Source organism: Columba livia, chromosome 9 (genome assembly GCF_036013475.1).
Source record: "Columba livia isolate bColLiv1 breed racing homer chromosome 9, bColLiv1.pat.W.v2, whole genome shotgun sequence".
Taxonomy (NCBI): Eukaryota; Metazoa; Chordata; class Aves; order Columbiformes; family Columbidae; genus Columba; species Columba livia.
The window spans coordinates 14,845,094-14,861,875 of record NC_088610.1 but is presented as its reverse complement, the minus strand read 5'-3'; the positions used below and the strand labels follow the sequence as shown (position 1 = coordinate 14,861,875).

Below are 16,782 nucleotides of genomic sequence, written 5' to 3'. Positions count from 1 at the left end.
GGGTTTATTCATCACCAGGTTTTCTCCAGGCATGTAGTAAGTTATGGATGTGCAATGTTTGTTCAAATGAAGAAGATACTTTCAGCTTAGTATAAGAATAATATCACATAGGGCTGATCCAGGTTGCAGAGTTATCTCCAGAGGGAAATGACAGAAGTTTGCTGACTGTTGGCGCTGGAAATTAGTTTCAATAATGCTCTAAGAAATTTACTGCAAGGTACTAATACTGAAAATCTGGTAGTGTATAGCATATGGCTCTGATCTGAAAATATTGAAGCATGAGGTCATTTTCACTTGAGTAGTCCTGTGGGACTAACATCTTAAATTCATCTGGAATTTTGCAGCTGGTATACATGTTGGAGGATTACTTGTAAGTGTTTATTTTGCCAGCATATTAAACTACTGCTGGATTGCATTAATTTTCTGCCATCAACCTCAATTTAAGCATTTTTCACTACAATTTCTTAGTATATTCTGCTCTCTTCTCAGTGTTGACATCCTGATAAATATATAACACCCCATAGATGATAAAGCCACTGACTGTATGAAAGAGTTGCTTTCGGAAGAGTTGGTTTTCTCCAAACTTCCTAGATTTTGTTCAGAGTTAATTAACAGTTTTTCATCTGTAGACACCCCAAAGCAACACATGCAAGCCACATTAGGCATATATACAGAAAGACTCTTATATTCATTCTGGATAACAAGGTGCCCTGAGAGTGCATCTGAAGTATGTTGGCCTTATTTGCTACATTCTTACTTAATGATCTTATATATACATTGCTTTCTGTGCTGAGAAAACTCTTGTCTGATTGCCTAGCTTTGTCTGAACCAGTTTTTAAACTATTCCTCTTGTTTTTCTGTTAGTGTTTCAAACATATTTACATTGCTTAAATATATATTTCTGTTTAAAATCCCTCTTACTGCTGGTTAGTTCAGGTTCAAAAATATGGTAAGAGACCCCTACTAATTATTTACAGGTATTTGTGTAGGGAAAAGAAGTCAAACATAAATCATTGATGACCTCAACTTTTATAAAACTAAAAAAAAACAAAATTGTATTTGTTTAATTAGAACAACATCTTCATGAGAAATAGAAGTTAGTGGGAAGCTACTAAGCTGTCCAAGGATTAATAACAAAAGCTTTAGTATTCTTACTTGATTTTGATTCTGACCTCTTTGAAACATTGATTGTTTGTGATCATTTTACAACTCCACTCTCAAACATCTCTTTCATCAGCACAGGACACTCAGAAAATCCAATACCAGTTCTCCCCCAAGGCTTTTCTCATCTGGTTTTGTTCTTTGTCTTTTTGTGTAATTGCATTTGTGTATTAAAGGGTAACATGTTCTATTTCTCTGCTGATAGACAGCTGGGGGTGGTTTTGTTTTTTACTGCAGAATAGTATCAAAAGCCTCAGCTCTGCAGTAAATTGCATAATCACCCTATGATAATTACAGGAGGGCTGTTGAGGCCCATCCAGAGGCTATTCCATGGTTGAGGCCAAAAGAAGAAACAGAATCTATTTTATGTATACATTAAGGCATACGCAGCACCAGCTTACTATAAAGTCCTCTGATTCTTCGAATGATCATCTATATTTAAAATCTAAACATGAGTAACTAATTAACAGTAATGGAACTACTTGTGTCCACTTCAGATTGTTTATTTATCCAGGAATGGAAGTTTATGTCCTTGGTTGCAGCCCTTGGAGGAATGTTTTAACTTTAAAACATTAATCTCTGAGTGCAATGATCCTTGCATGAGCCCTATATTTGAAGAACTGTGTTTTTAAACAAGAGGAAACTGTGTCTTCTACTTTCAGTGGATATGTGCTTTAACCACGATAATTTAAAACTTCTGTTAGGTTGTTGTTTTTTGGGTTTTTTTCAAGTAAAGTAGAGATGCTTTTGCTCAGTGAAGGAAAAAATACTGGTGTTTTACTTTGCTCTAAGGGTGAGCTTAAAAGAGTACATTCTATATGCTGCATGAATGGTTGCAGGAGACAGAATGAAGAGAGTAATAGCTTTTATTTTTGAACCCTATTTTTTAAAAACACTGTTAAAGATAAAAATGCAGAAAAGATTAAACTCTATCAAAGCTTCAGTAGATTGAAATGAAGATGAGTTAATGTCTAAGATTATCTTTTGAATACTTTTCTTTTTTTAAAGTATAGCTCTGTCAGCTAAATATAGTTCAAATTTTTTACATTTTTATAGACCATGTGAGTTCCCTGCAGGCACATTGTCTCTCTTCAGTGATTTATATAGTTTGAATTATAGGGGATGATAAGCATTTGCTGTTCAATAGTGTAGTTAATGTTCAGCCCCCCGGGTAACAGAGCAGTGAAGCATTTTAGTACTCTGTGGTAGTTCTGCAACAATCAGCAGCAGTGTGGCTCTATCACAGTAAATTTACATCAGTATACTTCATTCTCAGGGAGCTGAATATTCACTCAACATAGCCTAGGGAAAACAAGTAGAATGGACACTTACCAGTCTTTTTGGGTGGCAAAACGGGAGAAGCTTACTCTTGTAACAGGATCAGAAACAGAAATCACAGATGATACAACACGAAAATTATCCAACTTCTATTTTCTCTCTTTTTGTTTCTTTGTTTTGTTTTTGGTGTGTTTTGTTTTTTGTTTTGTTTTGTTTTGTTTTGTTTTGTTTTCCTCCAGCTTAAAAAATAAATATTTGGACTGCAAATTTTTTGGAAAGCTGAAAGTCGAAAGACATGCAGTATTGGCAGAACTGCTGCAGTTCTGGTGCAGAAGCCAGAGGCTCTGGGAGGGCTCTGACCCTTTCCCTCCCATGATTAGGAAGGATCTCTTCCATCAGGTAGGTGAGCTTACAGGCACTGTAGATATATAATACTTCTGTGCTTGTGACTGTGATGAGAAAATAGCAAGTGCTGCATCAGCCAAGCAATAATAGCTTTTCTTTCGCAGGATATTTTTCTTCACTAGGCCTGAAAGCATTTTATAAAGGAAGCCAATATCATCTTTGTATGAAAAATGGTGAAACCAACACAGAAAGAGGCCCCAGGAGTTGGTCACGTCCTTCAGCAAGACTGTGGCAGAGTGAAAAATACAGCTGAGCTTCCCAGGGTGTCCTGCTTAATGCTTTACCTGCTGCAGTGAGCACTGCTCTCTCTCTGCAATGCACCTGGAAGCCTCAGGCTGCAGTACAGCCTACAGCGAGAATAAGGACTGACAAAATTAAATTTTCTTTTGTAAGATACAAAAGATGAGGTACAGTAACCTGCAGCAGGCAAGATGAGCTTCAGCCTAGAAAACGCAGTGGAAAAGCATTAAGTGGGATTTCTCTAAGTATTTCAACCCCACAGACACTGCTGTGGTTGTAAGAAAAGGCGATTACAGTGAACCGAAGAGATGTAACTCAGCTTTGGTGACAGGGAATCTATAGGTAATGACCATTAAACCTACACTGCGGTTTTAAGCCTGACTGGTTGTACAGTAGAGAGCCAGCAAGTATAAACATAGGCATGCTTAAGTGCACCTCTCAGGTCCCTCAGATCTCCACATCTGTACATTTGGTAGCATATTATCACACCAGAGTGCCTGAAGAGCCTGTCTGCAAGAAGGCTTCAAGCTGAGAGGGCAAGTCAGGTCTCCAGAAGATGCCTGTGTTATGCTTCGTGCTTGCCTGCCTGCCGCAGTGTGGAAACAGCATAAGGACATTGTGAAGGGCCTCAGGAAAGCTAATGTTGACAGGCAAGTGAAGACTGAGAAAAAAGGCATAATTTATGTTAAAGTCATAGAGACAGAGCTGCTGACATCCCGTGGTAGTGGTGAGAATATAACACTACCCTGTGTTCGCGAATAATTAAAGAGTGGCTCGATGGCATTAGAATTCGGACTGGTTTGGAAGCAGTGTAAAAATTAAGAGCTTCAAGACTTTCAAAGAACAGGAATCTGATGAATAATGGGGAGAGAGAAAAAAAAAAAAAAAGTTGCTTGACTAAGAATTGTGAAAAGATCCCAGATGAGCCATTGCAGTCAGTGCTCCCCTGGGCATTTATCTGCTTCCTGCTGTCAGCATCCATGAGTGTCCTTGCCCCACACCCACCTGCATCTGACCTTAAAGCGTGGACACTGTGATAATAAAGTGAGGAGGACTATTTACGTAAAGCTTGGAATGAACCCTGTAGAACTGACAAAAATAAATCTTATGAATTGTGACCTGTTTGATCACTCCAGTCAAGAAAATCAACATTATGCTCCAGTTCTAGAAGGAACTCTGAATTTAAAACTGTGAAATGGAAAAAAAAAAGAACTATGAATAAAATCAAAGAGAAAAATGTAAAGGTCACACTTAGAGTCAAAGAGAAGATGAAGGCGCACTGAGCTAGTAGCAAGCCAGTTTACTGTGAGGCAGAATAATAATTTTGGCAGTTTCAGGGCTCAGGTAACTGAACTATTCCTTCACCTAAAGCTGAAAGGCAGGTCTCTTGGGGAGAGTGGTTGTAATATTTGAATAATTTCTGTAGTAATAGCAGAAGGAAGTTGGGAATAATGAAGGATTCATTAGGTCCGATTCAGAATCTGTGGTCTCAGAAACAGGAGGGCAGCAGCTGTGGAAGGGAGATACAGTATTAATGTTGTAAGTCTCAGTGCACATGTAGGTAATACAAAGAATCCATATCTCTTTATCTCTGATAAAGCATTTACCTCTGCTGTTACCTCCATCCTCTTTCCTGCATCACAGTATGCCTAGGGCAATAGGAGTGAGCTGAGGCATAATGTGGAGTTACACAATGCAAATAAAGGTGAGGGTGCTGCACAGAACATCTATTATAAGTGATAGTGTGTATGATTGAAAGAGTGGATGTCTTCAACTGATAGGAAAAAAATAAATCTTTCTTTAAACTTTGTGCAACTGAGAAAGAAACCATTGATTAAATCAGAATGGCACTATACCAGCACATTTTATAGGCTCTTTCCAGAGCTGAATCACATATGGAAACAATTTTGGATAACGTGCTGTAAAATACATTCCAGGGAATAATCCTGTGCTGGCAGAGATTGAACTAGACAGTTTAATAAGTCTTCCATCCCTAATTTCTCTCTGCCTGTGATTCTTTAAGCTGAAGTCACATAGTTTAATGTTCTCTGCAGCTTTTGAGTCATCCAATACCTCTGATTTAGAGCTTGACCTGCATATAACAAACTCCAGGTTGCTTGTGGAAGAAAGACACCCTAATCATAACAGCAGGTTTCAGATACAACATTGCCAATTCCAGACGCTCATTTTATTCATTTATTTGTTCATTCATTCATTCATTTATTTAGTCTGGGGAATTAAATATACTGATAAGAAATACTGACACTTCCAGAGGCCAGTTTATCCCATGTGTCCATCACAAGAGGAATTACTTCACATGACTGAAAGTAAACCTTATCCTTCAAAATTTAGCAGATGCAGTTTTATGGGATTAATTTTAACCAACAACTGGAATACTTCCAAATTTTTCCTGGAGAAACAATAGGCATTTAAGAAGGCTGAAATCTGTAACAAAGTTTTGCCAGGCTCCAAGGCTTCAGCAGCTTGTGCTCTTACCAGTGCGAGCATGAGAAAAATTTTAAAACTGCTAGCAACATTTATACAAGACTTTCAAAAATACTTTGATCTATGCAAGAATACTGTTTGGGGAAGATGCCTTCCAAGAAGAAGCTGTCAGGTGAGGCTGTTGGCTGTTTTGTTAATGAACAGCACAATCAATGGAATCCATGTGAAATGTTAATAGATGAACTAATTAGAAATGGAGATATATGCGATTATAACTATGTCATACCAAAAGTACCAAAAGAATGCCTCCCCCCCAAATTGTATTCATCATCACACTGAATACTACACATTCAAAATGACAGTATTAGCAAGTGAAGAAGGACCCCAATTGCATTTAAGTAAAAATTTATACCCAGAATTTTCAATAAATGGGGGGTAGGGACAGAAGGAAGGAGACTAAGAAACCAAATAATACACTTGTTTATAATAATTCTGAATGTGATGTAATTTTATAATTTTAGTAGGGATTTAAATAGTTTGTGGACTCGTTATGAACCAGTAAGCAGTAATTGATTGCAAATCAATTTTCATTCCAAATGTAGTCTCAGGGTTTGGAGGAGCTCTTGTTTGAATAAGTAGAAGTTTAATTTTTATATTCAAGATATGATTGTATAACCTAGAATTGCACCAGGAAGTCTGTTTCACTATGAATGTGTCAAACTTCAGGCATGGCAGTGTTGCTTCCTTATGAAATAAATACACAAAAGGTAAGTGACTGGAAGTGTCATGCAGGTTGATTTTTCTATCAGGAAAAGCTTGCTAGGTCTGTCTGAATAAGGCTGTTGAACCTGAAACAGGACAATTAAACGTATCTATGATAGGCTTCATCCTGTGAAACACATAACATCCAAACTCTAACAAAGCAATGAGGAATTTATTTTAAAACTGTGTTTAGATTTGGAACATTGATACACATCACCATTGTGGGGGCTGACGGCAGGGATTGTGCAAACCGACCTCCCAGAGGTGTGTGCGCAATGGTATGGAAAGTCTATATTCTGTGTCTTGTGGTTTTGGATCAGTTTGAGCTAAAATTCATTGTAAAGGACTAAACATAAAGTCAAGAAAGAAGGCCATCTTAGCCAGCCACTTCAAAGCATTGATTGAAATCTTCGTATAGGCAACAGTTCGACTAAGGTTTGCCAAATAGAGATTGTACGTTGACTACTGATGCTAGAAATGTGTTTACAATCACTTTTGTGGTACAATTAAAAACAGGAATAGGTGTTTTGCATTAAAATGAATTTGAAAATATTTTTAGAACTCTATTAACTAAACTTATCCCAGGCATAAACACAACCTCAATCCCAGTCCTACTAGAGAAAACACATGCTAACCTAAGCTCAGGGATCTCCACTTGACCCCAACAGCAGGTGCTTAATGGGAAAATAAAAGCTACATGTTCTTACTTTTGTTTAGAATTCTGGTCTGGAACATCCAGAGGAGGAGTGCTCAAGCAGCTGAACTAGTAATGAAAAACTTGGTGTAATATGTAATTGCCACATGGAATACTGCAGGCTCCAGACACCTTCAGTTCCTGAATGTGACCTGGTTAGCTATGTTTCAGGCAAGGATCAACGTTATTTATTCAAAGAATACTACTTCATATATGTGACATTCATGTTATGTGATGATAGTGAAGACAGTCTGTGATTTGTATTTCCTTTTTCCAGAATAACACATCAGAATTTAAAGCCATATCTCAGAATCAAATACAACTTCGACGATGAGGTAGCAAATGAAAATGAACAACACAATTGATTTATGCTTGCAAATTATGTCTTTATCTTGAACACAATGGAATGGTCCAACTGTGCTGTAGAATTGAATTTGTTCAAAGTAATTTGATATTGATCAGCCTTCAGCTGTAATGTTACAACAATCAAGCTGATCAGATGTAATGCTACACAGATATGCTTTTCCAGGCGTATTATTTCTATGAGAAATCATCACATCAAAGGGAAACAAAGCAGACTGGCAAAAGCACATTTGTCATGCTCAGTTGCTTTTTCTCCCTTCTGATGTATTTGTATTGAGTTTTATTTTTAACATTTGAAAATGGCTGAGAAATATGTGGTCATTTCAGACATTCTGTGGACAGTGGTTTTTTTTTTTTTTTTAATCCTCTTAAATGCGCTGATGATTTAAACAAAGAACTCAAACATTTCAAGAAGAGGCAATACCCAAAGTGTTTCTTTTGAATTTAATTATTTACTCCAACCCATCTCTAAAATTCAGTAAGTTCTCTAAATTCATTGGAGACTGTTCTTACTTACTCTCTTCATTAAATGAAGAGAGTGTTTGGACTCTGCCAAAATACTTATAAATAAGACACATTCATCTGGCGTCTCCTGACTCCCTGTGTTATGGTTCTGGCAACTGTGTCCATTTCCAGTGTAGCAGTATGACTTTTCTGTGGCTTTCCAACTCAATATACCACTTGCAGCTAATCAACCCAGTGACCACATAAGCTGATCTATACACTTGCATACATAATTCTGTTGCTTCTGCTGTAAGATTGATCCAAGGTGTATTGACATCAAGAAAATTCATTTGGTCATTTGACCAGTTTAATTTGAGTTGCATTTCTACAACGAGACACATTTTGAAAGGTATTTTACTTATTGAAAAGGTATGAGTGTCTTATGCACGCCATCTTTTTTCTGCATCTTCAACATCTTAATTTTAAAACTTATTTTTCTTGAAAAGCAACAAGTGTTCAGTTCTGTTTTTAACTCAGAAATAGATGCTCTCATAAGTCATGCAATTAGAACCTGGGTAGTGATTTACCCTGATACTAAAATTAATTTAGAATTATGTGCTTCATGCTCATGTTAAGTATAGAAGTAAAGGTAGTCAATGTGATTGCTTAAAATAGTCTGTTTTCAGTGGGAATTGCAGCAGCATTCAAAATTCATCAAGATATGGGCATAAGTTACTCAGCCAAATATTCACCATCGCCTTTTTTAGACAATTAACAGCATTAAATCTTCACATATTAGATTCTGACTAACAGAGTCTTGAGCAAGCTGCTTATACAAATAATATATAACGTGTTAATTAATGAATCCAAGCGCAAACTCATTAGCTTAAGACTACACAGCAGAATCATGAAAACAGTTACGTTTTTCCCCTTAGGATGACAACTTCGCAATTATAAACAGAGCTTGGGAAGATACCCTTAGGAGGCACTTCTTTCAGATGGGCTAATTAAGAATGTTCTGTTTATTTTTGTGTGCACCCAAGTGAACAGTACTATTAGGGCAGAAGGAAATAGATAATTTTTGAGTCCCATTCACAGTTTGTTCAAGTGGCTAAGTTTGGTTTCAGGACAGTGGTTCAAATTCAGGTTGGATACATTTTATTCACTATAATTTTAGAAGACAATAAAAATGCAAACATCTCGCAAGGGTAAGTCCTATCACCTAAATGAGGAATTCAGATGTCATCTTTAAATTAAAAGCACTGGGTTAGACAAAATAGATGCAGATGTAGTTAATGTTTAATAAAAGATTTAGAAACCATGGTATTCAGAATATTGTTGTCCACTAATAGAAAGAAAGAACTTAAGTCTTTTTTTCTGTGCTGCATTTACACTTGCTGCAGCATTATGACTTTTGTTATAAAATATCCATGTACCCATCAAAACAAATCCCATCAGTTACATCGGTACTTTGTTTTGTTATGATGCTTTGTCATTTGATAAAAATTGATTGATATCAGTGAAATTACCTCAGCAGTAATCTCTGTTGATGTATTCATCTGTTCAGGAGCTGAAAATATACCCATGCAAACATTTCTGCTGAGAATAATTCTTTTTATTCTATCTTGTGAAAAATAATATTAACAGTAAAGTACTATAGCTGCAGATGTAGCCCTAAGTATATAAAATAATGCAGAAGCTTTTTCCATTGTAATATTAAGGGTCAGTCTGCCATTGTTGCAGAACAAATACAGCAGTGCAGACTATATGCCTCCTTACTCCCCCTACGAAGGGGGTAAGAATCAAGTGAACTTTTCTAATTAGGAAAACACCCCTACCTGGATTGCCAGAACATATTGTATGTATATGGTGCTTTACAGAGAGAGAAACCAATACACTTGATCACTCCAGAAAATGTGTCAAAAAGCTGTGTGGGAAATTCTACCACGAGTAGATATACAGCTTTACTTTTGCTTAACAATGCCAATTTATTACTTTATTTTTCATTATTATTATTATTATGAAAATGCACGACAGTCATGGACATGGAGTGACTGCTTCTTAGAAAACACCATTGAATTAGTCAGTTTTCGTAGTGGAGAAAAGAATGAAATCTCATTATTTTGAATTTAGTATCCATGATTCTACTTTACTCATAGTTTTTCTAACCATCTTTTTTCTGTTTGAAAACAAAGCATTTTGACATCCTTAAAAGCTTAATATGCTCCCATGTACTTTTTATGACTTAATCATTAGAAACAAACTGCTTCAAAGTTTCTGTTACTTGATGCAAGTCTGTTATTCTTTTACAGTCCATCTTGATTACAGGAAATATAAATGTCTTGCTGGTAAGCCGGTAAAAATACTTTTGCAATCATTTAGTAGCTGTAGAAAATAGCTTATCTGAATCAGGGTCTTGAAATTTGAGTGAAGAAATTTAGCTGTTTTTTGTTCTCAGACAAGCCCTTGTTGAGCACCGTTGATGCTACTGAGATTCCTGTCTTGCTCTTTGTCCCTCAGTCTGTCTCTCAATGTGTGTTTGTCCATATTCCCCTACTTATGAACACATTGAGTAAGTTAAACTGAAGTCTCACAGATATTTGTGCAAGTCATTACTACAAGTTTTATGAAAATAGGTAGCCAGGTAGCAGAGGGAGATTTATTGTACCTTTTCAAAGGTATTCTATGCTTTAGGGGAGGAAAAGGCATTTTTTCTTCTATGCAGTGGAAAAATAAAGAGTCACATTGTCTTTCACATCTGACCCACATAACAGAGTCAGGTAAATTCTCCAAATTCACTTTTCATGCATTTCTTCCACAATCACAGCTGCTCTTGGCTGAAATTCACTGGGAAGTGCCGAGGCTGCCATTCTGATCGCAGCTCTTAAGTTAATAAGGATGTTTTCCTGGGGCTTGCCTGGATCCCAGTAAAATTCCACAGGAGAAAAATCTTTCTATTCCTATCTAGCAAAAAGGGGAAATTTGTATACTGGATGCTGTTTCTTGTTTTTCTGAGATTCACAAGCCTAATAAAATGAAATGGCAGCAAGTGAAATGGAAATTGTAGTGCAATTAAATTCTAAATACATTAATAGCCAAGGAGTTGTGCCAGAAATCACTCAGGATCATGAAAGAGAAGAAAACATTAAATCACATACATATACAGGAGGTACTATTTCAACGTGAGAAATGCTAGTTTATCCTTGAGCAAAACAACTTATTGCACAGAGAATGGAGTTTTACATCACTTCATGTTGCACATTTTTCTCATGTCAGAATTTAATCCCTGCTCTTCAAATTTTAACCCAATTCCTTGTTTGGCAAATTTGAAATATGTGTAGATATGGAAAGAAGTACTGTAGATTTATTAGGGCTTTGCACCAAATTAAAAAGAAGGGAGCATACTAAAAATGGTGTAAGGTCTGCTGTGAGTTAAGAGAGGGATGGTTTTGCTGTTCCATCACTAATTCCTTGATCTGTTTTTTCTATTAATGGTTTAATGCCACAGTTATTTGAATTGTATTTCAATAGCAGCTCATTAACTTTCTTTTACATTTCTTTTCATGATTATGTTTTGCAGGTTGGAGAATACACAGTGATAATGGTCTCTACCTTTAAAATTTGGAGCTTTTTTCCTAAACAGGAGTGATCTTATATGCTCTTTTTCCTCCAGCCAGATTGATTTGTGGCAGTCTGTAATGACAGAAATCCAGCATCTTTGGCCATACATGGGACCTGAGATACAGTCCACGGAAGCTGATAAAATATAACTGGCTAGAGTAATCTTCAGAACCTCTGAACTGAACACAGCAGAGACACACCATGACTGAAGTTTCCAAGTCCCAGTGTAAGGTAAACAACTTTAAAAGTGGTAAAGCATGTGCAAAATATTTGGCGGTGTTCTGTGGACAGTATGCTGTTATGTTCAATACTTCTTTTAATGTTTGAGAATTCCTTCCCTTCTCTCTCCTTTTTTTTTTTTTTGTTTGTTTGTTTGTTTTTGAACAAGTAGCCCTGACATGTGAGAAGAGTCTCACTGGATTACCTTACTAAGTATTTTCAATAGTAAAAAAAAAAAATCATGTAGGACTATTCTTATTCTACTGAAGTCATGAGAGAAAATCCACTGGAACAGGAATAGGTAGAATTTGCTTATCAAAACCCTTCAAGAGGACTGTATAATCATAAACAAAGCATCAGCTAAATAGTAGATATGTGGAGTCAAGTTCCAGGAGGAAAAAAAAAACAACACACACACCCCACAAAACCCCAAACTTTTCACTATTTCTGTGAATTCCAACTCAAGGAAAGCAACTTATGTCTGCTGTTATAGATAATATTAACAAACTAAAGGAGAGATTTTTTTGTGGGAGTAACAAACTGGACAACAAAGGAAACATTTCTGTTTTAGGAAGGGCTCCTTTTACTTAATCCATAATGGAAAAACATTTTGTATTATTATTCATTGGACTGTTATAAAAATAGTTTTGAAACTAGTCGGTTCAGGAGGTATTCTGCAGTCCAGATTATTAAATGATAGAAGGTATAATCAAGAAATTCAGCTAGCAGCACACTTGGTAGAATGAGAAATATTTGTTTAGACTCCAATTTATGGTTGTTTGTTTTGTTATTTTACCCTCAGGAAGAATCTTAAATGTTTAATTCTGAAGCTTTTCTAATACTGTACAAAGCACACAATAAAGGATAAGGCAACTTTGCCTGGCTTATACTGGCATTTTTAATTAAATGTTTTCCCTTTTTATTGCAAACTGAAATTTAAAACCAAAAATCAGCAGCAGGAGATTTTAACTGCATGATATTCTATTCTAGTTGGAGACAAAAGCTCTCATTAGTTTTGCTAGTGAAGGATCATATCTTTCTTTCTCACGTAAAGTCCGGTTTAATTTGTTGAGTGTTTCTACCTGAGTTTGTGATCTAGTCACTTAGCTAAGTCTGTCCAGGTATTAACAAATTATCTTCACAAAATTGTTGTCAAGGAGAAGTTTTATTTGCACTTTAGAAGCTGGAACAAGATATGTCAGAAACAGTAAATATCTTTGTGGATCTCATGCTGTGTCCAGTTATGTACAAACACCTCCCGTACCCTACCAAATGCCTGTGCCACTGAACTGTGGTTTTGCCTTGATGTGCTATTAGGACATCTATTAGTACTCCAACAGAAGGAATACAATTCAAAAAAAAATTAAATTCAATGGACCAAATCAGATTTTGACTGGGCTTTGTATTGTGTTTTTATTTTTATTTTGCAATCTGCAATGGAGTTTGCTTACAGGGACCAGTTTCATTAAGTCTCCAATTATGACCTCCTTTTCCCATCATAGGGTGTGGACCAAGGAGGCCTTGGTGTAACCTTTTTGTTATTCCTTTCACTCTCTATTTTGGTTTGCACAAGCCAAATCACACTTCTGACAAATAGAAGAATACAGCATTAGTTGGGTATCTTCATATAACATTTTTATGGGCACCAAGGGTTTCTGAAAATGCTCTTCTTGCAGAGTATGAACTTTAAGATGTAACTACAAACAGAGTGGGAGAATGTCTAGGACTTTCTATCACACCTGTGTACATGGGCATTTCTGCATCCCCACAGTCATTACATCTACTTTACTTACATTTGATTTCATGCGAAGTGTTATTCAGTGAAAACCTTACTAGATTGGATTTTTAAGCTCGCTTGAAGCTATTTGTCATATCCATTGTTTGGTCAAACCAGAATATAGAATATACAGAATATAGACACCATAGAATGAAAATCTTGTTCTTTGTTTAACTTGGAACTCCTGGCTATATGCCTACTTTACTAAAAACAGCTGTAAAAATTCAAACTAGGTGGAATGATTCAGGCAAATAAAGCCCAAGCCAGAGACAATAATTTAGAAGCAATATACTTTTTCATTGGTGTTCTAGGAGCTGAAATGTGAAATACTGACTCATTCCCCAGAAACATGAGACTAATTCTTGCCACATTCCTAACCTAATTGTGCAAATTCACCAGTTCAGCTGAGTTTCAGGTAGGCAGCAAAATGTCTAGGCACTGTTTTATTCAATTTGACATGAGTTGAGAGCTGATTTGTTTGAAACTGGACTTTTACTGACTGTGAGCCTTGCCTTCCGGATTTTGTAATTCCTGGATTTTCAAAAAGCTTCCTCCTGGTCATGAACTCTGTAGTTCTACCACCCATTAATGTAAAATGTTTGCATCATTATTTCTAGATGAACAATCCACTTGTTAAAAAATAATAGCAAAAAAAAAAAAAAGAAAAGCTTAAGAGGTTTCAGCAGAAAAGCAATAACCTGGATCCCTCTAGAGGCCATTTGTGTAATATTTGATAGGGAAAAAGAATTGAACTTGTCTCCTAGTTCTTTGTCTACAAATAAAGGAAGCTTATCTGTCTTGTGTTGTTGCTTATTATCTTGCCAGCATGCTTCTGTTGGATGGTGAAAGCTACATAATTATTGTACATTCTCTCCCTTAGACCAGTTCATGCTTAGAATGAGTAATACAGCAGGAGTTCCTGTATGGATTAATTCAGAGTCTTAAATTAATTCCTGTATGCATGTGCCTTGAAGATTTTTTTAGAAAGTGAATGTTTTATGTCAGACACTAATCGAGGCACCAGAAAGACTGGCTTCCATTTGTAGTAGTATTGCCAAGGAGCTAATTAAGCAGGCCAGACAAGAGATACTATTTCTTTCCCATCTGCATGCATTTTAAGTAAACGCCTGTGTGCGTCCGATTCTGATCTCAATTACAGTGACGTTACTCCTAAGTAGGTGTGAAGAGACAAAACTTAGATACCTGTAAAAGACAAGACAGGCTACCATGATTGTGGAAAACTGCACAGAAGGAGCCACAGTGTGAGTAGTTGGATTGCAAAGAACAGTTCTCAACACAGCAAGGGAAAGCCAAACATTCTGAACTCTTCACATTGCCTTTGGGAGGAAAATCATCAAAGCCCAAATTTAAGAGAATACCTAAGTTATGATCAAGTTCATGCCTGTTAAACACTTACTGTGACAAATTTTCCACATTAAATGCTTCCTGGGCCTGAGAGCACTACTGGCTCTTTCAGGACAATCTGTTTATTGGGATGTATTCATGAACTTAAAGGATAGAGAGAACACTGGTTTATCAGCAGTCCCTATGACACAGCAGACTGTGAATACAGTGTACGAAATACTAGCAATGTGTCACAATTTGTCCTTCATTGATTAATTGAAAACCCTTACGAAAAAATAAACAAACAAAAAACCACAAAAAAGCACCAAATTGATTTAGACAGCTAATTGAAAAAATCCGAATGTTTCAATAGGGATCTTGATAAAATTCATTGAATTGACTTTGTTGCCAGCTATGTATGCACTTTGTGTGATTTTAGTTGATGGTATGTAAATAGTTTATTATTAATGTCCTTTAAAATGCTATTGGTTCACTTCTGACCCTTGTTCTGTTTCTCCCAAAAGTTTATCATTCTTATCACCTTCCTAGCAAAGTGTTATAGTCCTTTATCACTGTGTTATTCCACAGGATCCTCTCAGGTATTTGAAAATAAATTTTAAGTTTTTAATGACACAAATGTGGAGAAAGGTATACTTTTATCCTTCTGGCATAGAAGAAAATAGTTTTTGATCATTCATTACATGCAAAATACCCTATTGCACACCATCAAATGTGATTTCATCCACATGAGTGAACACTGATGAGGTACTTTTGAAGAAGTGTTGAGTAAAATTACTGGCCATATTCAACCTTGCTGTAAGGGTGAAAAAATAATTTTATAATGCAAGATAAAGATGTGGGAGAATACTCATAAAGGCAATTTACAAAACAGTTTAAAAAGAGCAACATCTTCTTTGCAGCATTATGGTGCCTAGGAAAAAAATAATCTGTAATTTACGTTTATTGTGCGCTACCGTATGCCAGAACATAAGAAGATTGTGCATAATCTGGATTAATTTTCTGACCATAGAATGTCACTATACCAGACTATAATAATCTGAGGTTCACAAGAAGTACTGGTAGTGTCAAAATCTCACATATACTTTTGTACTGGAGCTGAGCCAAGAACTATTGATGGCAGCGGAAAGACTCCAGTGGGCTTTGTTTCATTCTTCATTCTGTTTCAGCACTTTCCAAAGTGCCACTTTACATTTTGCCCGTGTACTTGTTCACGGAAGAAGTTTCATTTCAAATCAGGATGCAGGATACTGGAAAGTATGTGAGCTGTCACCAGGTACTTTTAGGCAATATAATTCTTCTATTCTGGGATGATCAACAGGGTAATGAATTTATCTCTACTTACTTTTGGTTCAATAATGAAGTGGGAAGCAATAACCCATGGGCTGCATCTGCCAGTAAGTGGAGCTCTTTGCTAACCCAGGGAGGTGTGTCCTCACCAGGAACATTTTTTTTTTCCCCAAACTGTAACTACTGGACAGTTGGTATTCAGTTTTTCTTTGGCCCTTTTGCAACTTCCACATTATGTTCCAGTTCCGTTGGTTTACAAAACAAGAGGATGATGGCTAAAATGAAGTACTTTATACATTATTTTGTTTCCATGGAGATTTTATTGCTTTTCTCTTTGATAGCCAGCTGTTATATTCATTGCAATTGTCCCTTAAAAGAAAGAGGAGATTTAAACATTTTATTTTCATTTCATGGTTTTGTAAGAAATATATACTGATACTTTTAACAAAAATTGTGCATTTTGCCCTACCAGTGATAAGGGGGATAGAGGGCATGGTCTTTCTGTACTTTTTACACTATGGACTCGTTGCTCAGTGATGAACATTTATAGTAGTAGTTCCTTAGAGCAGTATGTCAACCCAGTTGTGTCATTATTTACTTTGATGATTTACAAATGGTTTAAAGTATAGGACAGTGAAGGATCTGCTTTCATGAGAACTGCTCTTCAAGAATCAATTTTATATAAAATTATCCTGCTTTTCTACTCCAAGCTGTCTCAGTT

General features: G+C 36.3%; 1 long non-coding RNA gene across 1 annotated transcript in view; it reads left to right on the top strand.

Moving 5' to 3' along the window:
* Positions 1–16,782, top strand: part of LOC110361153 (uncharacterized) — a 525,815-nt gene that overhangs the window by 475,452 nt on the left and 33,581 nt on the right. The window contains exons 7-8 of the long non-coding RNA XR_010474693.1: positions 2,679–2,838; positions 11,466–11,644. This is a non-coding gene — a long non-coding RNA (uncharacterized LOC110361153). The remainder of the gene's footprint in view (positions 1–2,678; positions 2,839–11,465; positions 11,645–16,782) is intronic.